The 15,242-nt window shown below is 37.0% G+C and overlaps 1 long non-coding RNA gene across 1 annotated transcript in view; it reads right to left on the bottom strand.

The window, feature by feature from the left end:
* Positions 1-12,432, bottom strand: part of LOC132037553 (uncharacterized) — a 33,277-nt gene extending 20,845 nt beyond the window's left edge. The window contains exon 1 of the long non-coding RNA XR_009409922.1: positions 12,320-12,432. This is a non-coding gene — a long non-coding RNA (uncharacterized LOC132037553). The remainder of the gene's footprint in view (positions 1-12,319) is intronic.
* Between the last annotated feature and the right edge of the window lie 2,810 nt (positions 12,433-15,242).

The raw sequence follows: 15,242 nt of genomic DNA, 5'->3' as shown, positions 1-15,242 counted from the left end.
AATAATAATATAGAAGCCATAAATAATGCCATGACATGTTACGAAACAAGTAAAAAAAATGACGAATAAAACAACGATCAAGAAGAAGAGATGACTGAACCGGAAAGATTGATAGATGTCAAAGAGGAATTTGAAAATAGACCGACACCAGACCTAGAGGAAACAGAGGCAATTAATCTAGGAAATAAGGAATTGGTTCGGGAAACCAGAATAAGTGTACATCTGACAGAGATTGAGAAAGAAGGGTATCGAAGTCTGTTAAAAAAGTATGAGGATGTTTTTGCTTGGTCATACGCCAATATCTTTGGGTTTGAGTACCGACATTGTCGCTCCTAGGTTGCCAATCCTGGAAGGATTCACCCCGGTGAAACAGAAAATCAGGCAGCCTAAGTCTGATATTGGCATCCAAATTAAAGAAGAAGTAGAAAAACAGATTCAGTCAGGGGTGGTGAAAGTGACACCATACCCGACATGGTTAGCAAACATAGTCCCAGTACCAAAGAAGGATGGGAAAGTAAGGATCTGTGTGGACTATCGTGATCTTAACCGCGCTAGCCCAAAGGATAATTTTCCACTCCCTAACATTCACATACTGATTGACAATTGCGCTAAGCATGAGGTGCAATCTTTTGTGGATTGTTACACGCGCTATCATCAAATACTAATGGATGAGGAAGATGCTCAGAAAACGGCGTTCATCACACTGTGGGGGTTATATCATTACCGGGTAATGCCTTTTGGGCTCAAGAATGCCGACGCTACTTACATGAGGGCGATAACCGCCATCCTTCATGATATGATGCATAGAGAGATTGACGTATATGTGGACGAAGTCATCATCAAGTCCTGAGTGGGTGAGGATCACCTTGAACATTTGAGAAAATTCTTCGACAGACTCCGCAAGTACAATTTGAAGTTGAATCCTGCGAAATGTGCATTTAGAGTACCCGCTGGGAAGTTGTTAGGATTCATAGTCAGTCGTTGGGGTATTGAGTTGGATCTTAAAAAGATCAAAGCAATTCAAGAGCTTCCACCGCCAACAATGAAGAAAGAGGTTATGAGTTTCCTAGGAAGGTTGAACTACATTGGACGCTTCGTTTCCCAGTCCACAGTAATTGTAGAACCAATTCTCAAACTCCTCAAGAAAGATGATCCAACCAAATGGACAGAAGATTGTCAGAAAGCTTTCGACACAATCAAAAGATACTTGTCGAATCCACCTGTTTTGGTCCCGCCAAGGCCGGGAAGCCCTTTACTGCTGTACATGTCAGTATCAGAGAATGCTTTTGGATGCATGTTGGTGTAAAATGATGAAACAGGCAAGAAAGAGAGAGCCATCTGTTACATCAGTAAGAAGTTCACACCCTATGAGTCCAGATATTCTTTGGTGGAAAAGACATGTTGCGCTCTAACCTGGGTGTTTCATAAATTAAGACATTATAAGGTTGCGTGCACGACTCATTTGATCTCAAGAATGGACCCTCTAAGGTATATCTTTCGCTAACCCATGCTGATAGGGAAGCTGGCCAAATGGAAAATATTATTGAGTGAGTTCGACATCTAATATGTCGCACAAAAAGCAGTTAAGGGGCAAGCATTAGCTGATTTACTGGCAGGAAGCCCAGTGGATGAAAACCCTGTACCTTTATGGACTTACTTCCCGGATGATGAAGTAATGACAATTAAGGGCGAAGAAAATAAAGATGAATTAGGCTGGAAAGTGTATTTTGATGGAGCGGTTAACTTTAAAGGATTAGGAATCGGAGCCGTCTTGGTTTCAGACTGAGGCCAATATTATCCCATCTTCGCCAAGTTGAACTTCAATTGTACCAATAACATGGCTGAATATGAGGCTTGCATCATAGGTCTTCGTTTAGCCCTAGACATGGATGTGCGAAACCTTCAGGTAATTGGCGACTCGAATTTGCTTATTCATCAGGTTCAAGGAGAATGGGCCACCCAAAATGAGAAGATCATACTGCCAGGACTTCAACTGGGGCCACTTCGTACCTGTTGGTGTATGGCACTGAAGCAGTAATACCAGCTAAAGTAGAAATCCCTTCACTTCAAATCATACAAGAAGCTGAATTGGACGATGCAGAATGGATCCGCAAGAGGTATGAAATCCCTTTCTTTGATAGATGAAAAGCGAATGATTGCTATTTGCCATGGTCAATCGTACCAACAAAGAATGGCGCAAGCTTTCAAAAAGCATATAAGAACCAGAGTTTTTCAAATTGGGCAATTGGTGCTCAAACGAATATTCCCAAATCAAGAATAATACAAAGGAAAGTTTACACCAAACTGGCAAGGGCCCTATATGGTGCGAAAGGTACTATCAGGAGGAGCAGTGGTACTTGCTGAAATGGATGGTCAGGAGTGGCCAAGAGCAATAAATTCAGATGCCATCAAGAGATACTACGTGTGAAGAAGAAGATGACTACGAAGATTCAGAGTTTTTATAGTTTATGTTACTTTAATTGTATTTCCTTTGCTTGTAATTTTGCATTTTTCTTAGAAAAAACCACATAAAAAATTATGTACGAACTACGCGAGGACCTGATTCCCTATACTTATAAAGGGATATGTAGGCGCTTTTCCAAGCTCAATCGCTTTAAGTCAAAAATCCAAAATTATGTATTGTGAACTACTTTATGACCTGATTCCCATTTGGAATACGTAGGCGCTTTTTGAGTTCGGTCACCAAAAAATCCCAATATATTTACCTCGAACTACGTTTCGACCTGACTCCCGAAACGTGATACATAGGCGCTCTCCCGAGCTCGGTCATTCCAAACAAAATTGCCAGCGAATCCTAGGAAACCTCAGAATTGATCTTGCAAGAGATAGATGAAAGTAACCCCACATAGAAACTGAGGCAGAATTTTTTAGAGGACCTCAAAAATTCTATCAGTATATCAGTTCAAAGGAATGAACCGATTAAAACTTCTACACTGGGGAAAAATTTTTGAGAAAGGTCTCAAAAATTCTTTCGACGCCATAAAATCCAGAATCAACAAGTGCACACTTACACTGGGGCAGAATTTTTGAGAGGGTCTCAAAAATTCCTTCGACATAGCAAAATTCGAGTTGGTACAAAGACATATACAAACTGGGGCAAAATTTTCGAAAGGGATTCAAAAATTTACAAATCGAGAAGAAGAAGAAGAAGAAGAAGAAGAAGAAGAAGAAGAAGAGATGGAAGACCTTGTTTGAGTAATTAATGTCATGACATTAAAAGGCTGTGTATAAAATATAGCATTTTCAAAAAATATATAATACACCAAAAATATATATGTTTTCCAAAATCATCGCCATTTTTTTTTCAACTTTGCTAAATAATAAAAGGATTTTTAAGGAAAATGAGCATTCTTTCCTGCCGAAGTATGAACAAAAGAAGTCCATGTGCAGGGAGAGCGGTCGACCATATAGGAAACTAACGAATTTTTCTATGGATGCAGGAAGAAACAAGTGTGGGCTCTTTTACACTAACTTGTTTGCTAAGATGTTTGAAACAGGATAACAACAACGAGCAAAGTGAAGAAGAAATTTCAAGGAAAGCGGCAAAGAAGCGCATTCCAAAGGGTAACAAAGCCCTCCCTAAGTAAAGTTCATTTCACGCTGAAAAGTATGTTCGTTTTGGAGAGCATGAAAATTTTTACAAAAGAAAAATTAGAAGATTACAAAAAGATATAATCACGATTTATCGAAGTCTGGTCTCCACTAAACAGTATTGTATCAAAATATTGAGACCCCCGCCTAGACATCACATGGCTTGCCTTGATACAATGACTGATTAGACATCTTAAATTTGGTAAGAACGATCCTCACCTAAATTAGGTGACGTAATTCTGACATCAAATTTAAGATCTTCGATAAAGAATGTCAGCAAAGATGGATTAATTTTGACCCGAAGGGTGGTCACAATTTTCATCCTAACAATCTATGATTTGAAGATGACGCGTTGATATTAGCATTGAAATGACGTATTCACAAACAAAAGAGTTTAGTCCTTTCGGAAGATGTGAACCTTGTTGACAGGCGGGTATTCTTACCCGGAGTCAAAAAAGGAAGGTGTCATTCTTGCCACCGAGGTAAGCTTCATTCCACAAGATGATGATATGGATTAAACGACTACATACCGAAGGGGCTGAGTCATCATCCATATATATAGCCAAAAATAGGTAACATAATTCCAAGATTGATGTCCACAATCGTTGAAATACGAATGTGATTCCTACATCAAGATTTGCGGTCACTACTCCAAATTTATTTCAAGTTAACGTAATCCTAGCTCAAGGATAGTGGTAGTCATGAGAAAAGGCTCCGCACTTGAGTATGCAGTAGTTAACTTGAATATTCTGACTAAACATTGTAATTCTAGACACAGAGGTTAGTAGTCACATGAAAGGAATATGATACCGCACTCTGATGTGCAGTCTTCATTTAGGTATATTTGACTATAAGTGATGTAGTCCCAAACTGGTATACCGCAGGCTTCGTATGAGGATAGCGATGCAGTCGACATCAGATTTGCGACAGTCACCACAGTGTGTGAAAATGATGCAAATCCAAATCTTCGGGGGTAGCGGATGTTGTAAGAAACAAAAATGACCCCGCACTTGAAGACATGGTTTTCATTAATATCATCCTGCTTACGAAAACGACAACCAAACTGGGGTGTGAAGGTTTTGCAAAATGCAGTATAGCCCGACCCAGATCCCGATAGAAGTTATCATTGAAAAATGAGAACATATGAAAATAATGAGAAAAGAGCCAACTGAAGTATTGTGATTATTATTCCAAAATTATTTCAAAAAATACGCATACACAAAAGCACACACTTACAGGAAAAGAAGGAAAGACGGATGAACGTTTGCCAAGAGCAGGACAAATGACGAAAACTGATGGAGCCAACCTTTAAAGTAGATGGCAAGAATGCCGCGCAGGTATGGCATTTACGATAAAGATAAAAAAAATTCAAATCACTATCAGGCAGGACTCAGCACTTGGAGATGGCTAAAAGCTACCGAGATAAGAGCAAAAGAGCCAGACTCAAGACATGTGGAGCAAACATGGAACTTTTCTTGGGCAATCGGTCAAAAACTATGTACAAGAGTCAAGCTTTCTACACTAGGGATTGGAAAATCACTTCAAGCATCAACACTCAAAAACCGCTTCCGGTCGGATTTTTCACTAGAAATAGTCAAAGGGATTCCCACATAAAGGGATATTTCTTTTCGGGCTATCGAGTCGAACTAAAATTGGCCTGATTCCCAAAGCTAGGGATATGTAGGCTACTCAAGTTTGAGGATCGACCAAATTCTTATAAGTATCCCAGGACAACCCAAGATAGTTTAAAGATTCTTTATTTATGGTCCTCATAGAGTCAAACCTACAAACGACCTGAATTCTCATGTAACCTGAGATATGTAGGAAGCCCAACAATCGGCGTCCGACCATACTTTTGAAATTTTGCACAAAAGAAAGCTGTAATTTCCTTTATTCGGTAAAAATTAGGTTTGTCAAATTCGTAGCTCAAGGATGGCCTTGCCATCCTCGAACTCCGAAGGGGCAGTTGTTGACACCTAATTTCACCTCATAAAATGCTTATTTTAATTTTCAAAGTTCCCGAGTCCAAGACGGAGTAATGATGCTCTTAAAAAAATCAAAAAATTCAAAAATCCCGAGAAAATTGCAAAAATTGGCATCTTAATTATTATTTCATAAAAATTGATGATTGCAAGAAAATTACGAGTTATTTAGTTTCATAAATTATAATTTGAAATGAAGATATGTATCCCGCTCCGTCTAGCTCGGAAAAATTATTAATTAAAACAAGCTACTCATTACGGCTCATTTTGACCACATTTTTCACATTTCTAAATATTATCCGAAACATGTCAATATTGGGCTCATATTAACGCTCGTATTTTAAAACGACGTATTATAAATTTAGTTTCCGTGAAAAATCATTTTACAAAAAGGGTTTTAGATGAGTATGTTTTAAAAAGAAGATGAATTTATTTTTAAAAGTGAGGTACAAGGTTTGGAAAAGGTTTTTTATTTAAACTGGGGGTTCACTTTAAATTCTTTAAAAACTTTGGGGGGGGGGGGGGGTGTGCTTTATATTAAAAGGGGGAGTGAAAAGTTTAATAAAATAACTTTTCACCCCCATTTCCTAATTTCCACCCCGACTCTTTCTCTTTTCTTATCAGGTGAAAATGGTGACTTTTCTAGGGTTTGATTAGCGATCAAATTCGCGACGTTTCATGGCTGTTTTATGATGAATTTTTTTGAGGGCTTTTGTCCTCTACCATGTTTCCTCATGATTGCTAGGTTTATTTTTGTTTAATTCCTATTTTTGATCTCGAATTTGACTCGCATATTGGGATGTTGCTCGGTTCCTTCATGTGTGTGGTTTCCATGGTCCGAGCCTCGAGCTCTTGGCCATCTTGTGCACCACACACAACAAAGTGAAGGACCCAGGGATAATTTCCCATGAGTCCGTTCAATTCGAGTACTATTTTAGGGATTCTATCCTATTTTGGTACTATTGTACCGTTGAAACGTATTGGTTTTTGTTTTATTGGTGACTAAGCGTACTATCCTAGGATTTTCAATTTTATTGGATTTTATTTGAATTTATAGGGTGCAATTAGTTGGATTCTTAGTTGTATTATGTGATTTATCAGAAATTGTGATTGGAAATAGTATGAATTGGTACAATTTTGAGAAAATTCCTTTTGTCCTAGCTGATTATGAGAATTATTTGGGGATATATTGGAATTGGGGGGAAAATCTGCTTTGGGGGAACACCTAGAACTTTCCATTTTGGTCTCTAGGGTTCTCATTTGTGTCCTATAAATATCTAGCGTTCATGACAAGTAAAAGATCCCCAACTTTTCATTCCCCACGGCTAAGGTTGAATTTTTTTTAAGTTTCTATACTAGCTTTACACATATTAACATACGACCCCCCCTAAAATACCTATACAAATATAATACTACTTAACATAAACTATAATCATATCAATCTACTACAAGACCATATAAAAACACTACTATTTTTTGGAAAAATCTCAGAGTTAACGACTGTTTAGAGGTTTTTGGTTGTTGGTGTTTGAAGTTTGAAGATTCAATCCTCATTTTGATCCTTAGGTTTCCCTACAAAAAGGTAATACTACTATTCTAGCCTACTTTACTCTATTTCTAGCCTATATTGTTATTTGTATTGTTTGAATCATGTTGTGATATTTTAGCTTTTGAAACTGTTTAGGAGTGTAAAATGAGATAATGGAGTTGTTTGAATGTTTCTAGTGTTGTTTAATATAGTTTAGAACTAAAAATGGCTATTTGATTATGGAAGAGTTATTTGAAACCTTTGCTTACTGTTCTTTTTTTAGACTATGGAAGCTTTGGACTTGTAGATTCTGAGTTATAATATGGTTATGAGTGATGACATGATGTTGTTTGAAGGATTTTTTGCTTTGGAAATAGCTTTAGATAGGTGATAGGTATTATTTGGTGTTGAGTTTATAGTTTCATTTGTTTTTCCTCTTTGTTTTTGTATCTGGAATTGATTCTATACCTTAAGGTAGTTGTTAGTTTTTTTCCTTGATGTGGTTTAAGGTGTTTGATGTCTTGACATGGTCCTAAAATGAATGAAGGTTCTGTTTTAGTTTGATGATTATGTCCATCATTTTCTTGTTGTCAAGTTGCTTAAAATCTTATACATGATAGGGTAAATGACCTATTACTTGACTGGTAGACTGTGCATCCTCTTTTATGTGAAAAAATGATTTCAAAACCTTAAGTCACTAACTAGAAGTTAGCTTGTAAACCTGAAACTTTGGAAATCTATTACATGTTCATTTTATTTATTTATTTGAAATAGAAAACTAAGTAGCTTGTTGACCTTATCAACTTGACTGAGCAAGTTTAAGAAGATGGAAAACTGATTTGGAATGTAGTTTGTAAGGTTTTTGAAATCACAAAGTTGCTAGTGTAAGGCTGGTTGTCAAATTAAAACCTGTTTGGATAAAATGAAGTACTAATAATCTCTTATAGGCTTATGTGTGCTTATTTAAAGTTTTGAGAGTTGAAGATATAAAACAGGTTGGAAAGTTCCTTTATTTTGACATTTACTCTGTTTTGAAGACCCCTTAAGTCAAATAACTTGGAATAAATGAATCCAGTTTGAAGAAATAAGCAAAATGGTCCAAGTTAGTGTTATATTTGTTGTGAAGTTTTAGAATTTATAAAAGTTGATTTCATCTTCCTTTGTACATTTTAAGTGTGTAACCTGCTTCCCTTTTATAACCAAGTTCTTACCTAGATTATTTAGCTAACTATTTGCCTCAAAAAACAGCTTCCCTTACTTGAATTTGCATAACTAGGCATCTGAGAATAGAAAAATAGCTCTAAAATAGGAAGAAACTTATAAAGTCTTAGTTTAACCTCTCTTCACTTATGAATAGTCTAAAATTTGAACCTAATCATTTTGTCATTACATAACTTGCTACGTGCTCATTCCAGTACCTTAAAATAGGATCATCTACCCTATGTGAGTTCTTATCTTTGAATTCTTTGTGGACTGACACAATTCTATGGAAAATTTTGAGATATGTGACTTGATATGGAAATCTTGTTTGCAGTTTGCCTTGTTGACCATGCAGTGTTCATTTAAGTGATATATAGGGTCATGATGGTCCATTTAGGATAAGAACTCATAAGACAGTTTGATCCTAGTTAGACCCAAATTGAACTTGCTATGTGGCTGTTTGATATCACCTAGTTATTAAGGTTTTGAATACCTCACATAATTGGCATTGTTGATTCTCTTGGGATTTTTCCTTAGCTTATGTTTGGGAAACCCATCTGTGCATCATTTTAAGACCTGCCAACCTCTTTACATTTCTATAAAAAATGCAACTTGGGATTTTGGCTTTGGGATTCAATTTGGACCTGTGGTTGCATAAATGTCTTTTAAAAGCCTGTTGAGTGCACATTTTGGAAAGTCTAAAAACTGAAAATCACATTGAGAGTAAACTGGTGTTGTTTCACTTCTTATTTAAATTTGCAACATAGTTAATGTGATAATGCATCTCTATGCTACTCCTCTGCATTAACACCTCTGAAAAATGCTTTTGAACTTCGTTCATGAGTAGGTTGTTTGCTTGAGACTGCTTGGTTTTCCCTTTTGTGCTAGATGAATTACTCCATGACACTCTTGTTTTGAACATGTTGGAGACTGGCCTTGAAACCGTGAATTGTAGTGAGCTTTGTGATTGTTCGTTAGTCCTAATTAGCAGCTAAAACCTTTAAGTTTGGAGTCATGGTATACTTGAGCTTTTTTTTGTGTGATATAAGTAGGGTGCTTGAAGGTTGATAGCTGTTGAATACCTAGTATATATTAGTGTATATGGAGGGTATTCCCTTTAAAGGGTTTTGCTCCCCATATGAGGTATATTAAGGGTATATCGTGTATATCATAGTTTGGTACTTAGAAAAAATTTTGAGAAAAGAGAATGGCTTGGACCTGTTACTTGTGATTGGGCCTGTTATACGTGTCTCTGAAACTTGAGTCCTCTTTATTTGTCTAAATTATGCCTATGCGATTCATTATTATAAGGGCTTGGCCCAATGATGTTGTAATTCAATTTTTGGCTTTGTAATAATTTAATTCTTGTACTTAGTTTAATTCATGGATGTATTCTAATGTCATTCATACCCTTTTTGCACACTCTGTCCATTCAACCTGTTGGTGGGTCTCAACGAGCCCACTAACATTTTAGATCGAGTATACCAACCTTGGAGCAAAAAAAATGGAGCATACGCTTGGATCGCAAGGACATTGCATTTATATTCTTCTGTTGGGCTTCGTCGGCCAAATTACTCATCCTTATTTTATGCAATTTCAATTTTACTTGTGTATTTATTTATAAATTGGAACCTTTAGAATTGTCCCCATTTAAGACATAAAAAATTTAATTTTCTATATTGTACAAAATTGATATTGAAACAAATTAAAAATAACTCACGATTTTAAAATAAAGGACGGACTGATTAAGTATAAATTAGACTGAAAAAGATCCATTTTAAAAATTTTGGGACGGATTGGAACATTTTTGAAACCTGTGGACTATTGACCCATACTGGACTAATTAAGATTCTCTTGGACTATTTTGGACTGTTTAAAGACTTGGATTATAAAATATAAAAAGGCTAAAATTGGACTAAAAAATGCTAAATTAACACGCCTAAAAAATGATTTTTCTACGCTTAAAAATCTTTTAAAACCTAAAAACTTAAAATGGGTGGGCTTACGTGGTGTTCTACTTAGGTTAAAGGCCTTCGGGAGTTAAACTAGGTGTTCTAGTTCGAAACCCAACGCTCAATTTTGGGCAAAACTCTACCATTTTCATTTCTTGAAAAAGGTGATATTGAATGACTAGCTTTTATTTGTGAAAATGTAGACAAAAAACAGTTTTATCACAAACAGTTTATATTTGCAAAAAAATATACTATTAAACCCCGTAGGTCAACCTTATTTTATAGATCCTTAATACCGGGTTGCCTAACACCTTCCCCGGGGGATCACCAGAACCCTTATCCAAACATTGGTTAGATTGGGATTCTTTTAAAATTTGACCGTTTTAAATGAACCCTTTTCGAACTGGTTTTCCTAATTTCCTAAAAATTAGGTGGCGACTCTAAAATAATATCCATTTAGTGTACCATCCACGTAGGAGTATATTTTTTCCTTTTTCCTGGTACGATTGACAACCGTACTTCCCCTGGACACTTTCTTTTTCAAATGAGGCAAGTGCAAATACGAATGGGAATAAATAGAACCGCTACACAAATCACACCACGATACCATCCTAGGATTCCATCCCAAATCTCCAATTCCTACACATGCATTCTCCGTTCCTTCTAATACATGAATATGGGAAACTAACCGGAGTCTACCGAAAGGGAAGCCGTAACCTACCTGGCAGCCGAACAGGTGCCACGAACCCACATCTTGTTTCATCTTTCAAAGCGTCTCCAAACAATCAAACTCTATCACATATGAATTCTATGTAAGAAACCATGAATAATGATACCCATAATGACTATATTCTATTCGGGTCAAAAACCCACTCTTTAATTTAGGAAAACGGAACTCAAGGGCAAAATGGAAATTTTATGACCAAAATACCAAATTCAATACCAAAGGGTCAAAACCCATTACTTTAATCATAGGAATACTCAATTAATTCTCAAATCATCATTAATGTGAAAACCCCCAAATTTGGATCTAAGAACCCTAATTTTAATCCCACAATTTTATCACTAAAATGGAGGAAACATGTTTACATAGTTTATAATCATCAAATCCATGCTTAATGAAGCTAACCCAACCAATAATACAAAATTCTAACGCCAAGAACTCATTAGGGAGAAAACCTATAAAAACCCTTCTTTTAATCTTAAGCTTTTTTTTATGGAAAATATGAATCTAGCTAGTTTGTTCCCAACATATTCAAGCATATTCAACATTAATCTTACTATTTAGGAAGATTCTATGAACCAAAAATGATTTATAACTTAACTCAAGAACCCATTTGAAGACCCATTAGATTCTCTGGATTCTAAATTATGCTAGATGATTGAGAGAGGTTAATGAATCATAATAAGGTAGGAATGTTACCTTAGGGAAGAAATCACTTGAAAACCCTCCAATTCGCCTCCACAAAGCTCTCAAGTCGGAATAGAAATAATGACTAGGGTTTTGGGGTTTTAAACTTATAAAAACTGCTCGTCGACCGCTCCAGCGGTCACCCTTACCGCTCCAGCGGTACCGCCCCAGCCGTTGTGCAGACCGCTAAAGCAGTCAAGGCTAGAAACTCAACTTACTACTGCAGCCGCAACCACACCGCTACAGCGGTGCCGCTACAGTGGTCCTGGTGCCGCTACAACGCACACAGACACCGGAAACTTTTCCCAAGTTTCACAATTTCATCCCGAAATCTGACAATCACCTGAGGCCCGAAACACACAAACCAGATAAAGGACATACATAAAAACACGCTACGAACTCACCCGTGGCCTCGGATTTCTCAACAGAGGTTTCCTTGACCAAGTCAACTCTAGGTCAAATGGTTTCCGCTAAAAGTTTCATTTCTAAAGGGTGTTCCAAGACTCAAAACGACTCCTAGGAAGCCATGACAACTATCTTCTCGGGTCCAAATAGTTCTAATGAGACTCAGGAATGGGTCAACAAGGGCAAAACAGAATAATAACGGTAACGACAAAACGGGTCATTACATTACCACACACCCCCTTTCGGGGTGGTGTGGTAGCACAAGATGGCCAAAGCCTTAATGGCGCGCCCATGGCATCCCACACCACAAAAGGGGGTGGGGAAATACCCAAAACTACCTAAAAAAAATATGGTGGTTAGCGGTGGCGCCACCAACGTTAAATGCTAGCCTTCATCGGTTGCTCTCAATGAGAAAGAGAGATAATATTTTAGGTTAAAAGACAAATGACGCGTTAAAAAATAAATTGGGGGGGGGGGGGGGTAATATTAAACCCCCCCCCCCCCCCCCTAATTAAAATAAACCCCTTTTTAAAAACAATATACTCCTTTTTAAAATAAAACACACATTTTTAAAATAATGTTTGACAAAAACAAAATTTATAATACGTAGTTTTAAAATACAAGCTTTAAAACAAGCCCAATATTGACATAGTTTCGATTAATATCAAATACGTAAAAATGCGCTTAAATGAGACGTAATTCATACGTCGCCTTTTAATTAGCGATTTTCCCGAATTAGACGGAGTGGGATATTTGTCTTAATTTTAAAACATGCTTGTAAAGTAAATAACTCATCATTTCTCGTAATCATCGATTTTCACTAAATAGTAATTCAAACGTCAATTTTGCAATTTTCTCGAGATTTTTGAAATCTTAATTTTTAAGGGTGCATCCTTACTCCGTCTTGGACTTGGAAATTTTGCAAATTAAAATACGCGTCTTATGAAGTGAAAATTAGGTGTCAACAACTGGCCCTTTGGAGTTCGAGGATGTCAAGGCCATCCTTGAGCTACGAATTTTGACAAACCTAATTTTTACCGAATAAATAGAAAATTATAGCTTTCTTTGCTCAAAATTTTGAAAGTATGGTTGGACCCCAGTTTCTGGGCTTCCTACATATCTCAGGTTACATGAGAATTCAGGCCGTTTGTAGTTCTGACTCTATGAGGACTATAAAAGTAAAGAGTTTTCTTTAAACTACCTCGGGATGTCCCGAGATAATTATAGGAATATGGCCAATCCTCGAAACTTGAGTAGCCTACATATCTCTGGCTTTGGGAATCAGGCCAATTGTAGCTCGACACGATAGCCCGAAAAGGAATATCCCTTTATGTGGGAATCCCTTTGCCCATTTCCGGTTGAAAATCCGAACCAGAGGCGATTTTTGAAAAGGATTTATTAGTGTTGGTGCTTGAAGCGATTTTTCAATCCCTGATGTAGAAAGCTTGACTCTCATAAATATCATACCTGTGTGGCATTCTTGCCATTTGTTTTAAAGGTTAACTCTGTCAGTTTCCATCATTTGTTCGGCTCTTGGCGAATACTCATCCGTCTTCTTTCTTCGTTTCCTGTAAGTGTGTGCTTTTGTGTGTATATATATTTTGAAATAATTTTGACTACTTTGGATAATAATCTCGATACTTCAGTTGGCTCTTTTCTCATCATTTTCAGATGTTTTCATTCTTCAATGATAACTTTCGTTGGAATCTGGGTCAGGCTATACCACATTCTTGAGAAACCTTCACACCCCATTCTGGTTGTCGTTTTCGTAAGCATGATGCTATTAATGAAAACCATGTCTTCAAGTGCGGGGTCATTTTTGTTTCTCACGACATCCGCTACACCTGAAAATTTAGGATCACATCATTTTCACATACTGCGATGTCTATCGCAAATCTGGTGTCGACTGCATCATTATCCTCATACAAAGTTTGTGGTACACTAGTTCGGGACTACATCACTTATAGACAAAAATACCCAAACGAAGACTGCACATCAGAGTGCAGTATCATATTCCTTTCATGATGACTACTAACCTATGTGTCGAGAATTACAACATCTAGTCAGAATATTCAAGTTAACAACTGTATACTCAAGTGCTTGGTCTTTTCTCATGACAACCGCTATCCCTGAACCAGAATTACATTAACTTGAGATAAACTGCAGTAGCGACCACAAATCTTGATGTATGAATCACATTCGTATTTAAACGATTGTGGACATCAACCTCGGAATTATGCTACCTATTTTTGGCTATATATGGACGGCGACTACAGCCCCTTCGGCACGAAGTCGTATCACCCAAATCGTCGTTTTGAGGAATGAAGCTTACCTCGGCGGCAAGACTGACACGTTCCTTTTTTGACTCTGGGGAAGAATACCCTCCCGTCAACAGGGTTCACATCTTCCAAAAGGACTAGACTCTTTCGTAGCGAATATGACACTACAATGGCGATATCAACTCTTTGTCTTCAAATCACGGATTGTCAGGATGAAAACTGTAACCACCTTTTGGGCCAGAATTAATCCATCTTTGCTGACATTCCATATCAATGATCTTAAATTTGAAGTCAGAATTATGTCACCTGATTCAGGCGAGAACTGCGCTTATCAAATTTAAGACGTCTAATCAGTCAATGTATCAAGGCAAGCCATGTGACGTCTAGGCCGGGGTCTCAATACCTTGATACAATACTGTTTAGTGGAGATCAGACTTCGGTAAATCATGATTATATCTTTTAGTAGTCTTAAATTTTTTTTATAAAAAATCTTTGTGCTCTGCAAAACAAATAAACTTGTTAGCGTAAAACAATTTTACTTAGAGAGGATTTCATTACCCTTTTTGCATGTTCTTCTTCGCCATTTTTCTTGAACTTTCTTCTTCATTTTTGTTTTGACATTGTTGTTCCTGTTTCAAACATCTTTAGCAAATAAATTAGTGTAAAAATAGTCTCTTGTTTGTTCCTGCACCCACAGAAAAAATTTTCAGTTTCCTATGTGGTCGATTGCTCGCCCTGCACATGGACTTCTTTCGTTCACACTTCGGCAGGAAAGAATGCTCAATTTTTGAAAAATCTTTTATTTCACAAAGAGGGAACTTTTTGGGCGATGATTTTTAAAAACATATACATTCGGTAATTTTGAAAATGGTA

This window comes from Lycium ferocissimum, chromosome 11 (assembly GCF_029784015.1).
Source record: "Lycium ferocissimum isolate CSIRO_LF1 chromosome 11, AGI_CSIRO_Lferr_CH_V1, whole genome shotgun sequence".
Classification (NCBI taxonomy): domain Eukaryota; kingdom Viridiplantae; phylum Streptophyta; class Magnoliopsida; order Solanales; family Solanaceae; genus Lycium; species Lycium ferocissimum.
The sequence above is the reverse complement of the archived record's forward strand: the minus strand, read 5'-3'. Positions and strand labels throughout refer to the sequence as shown.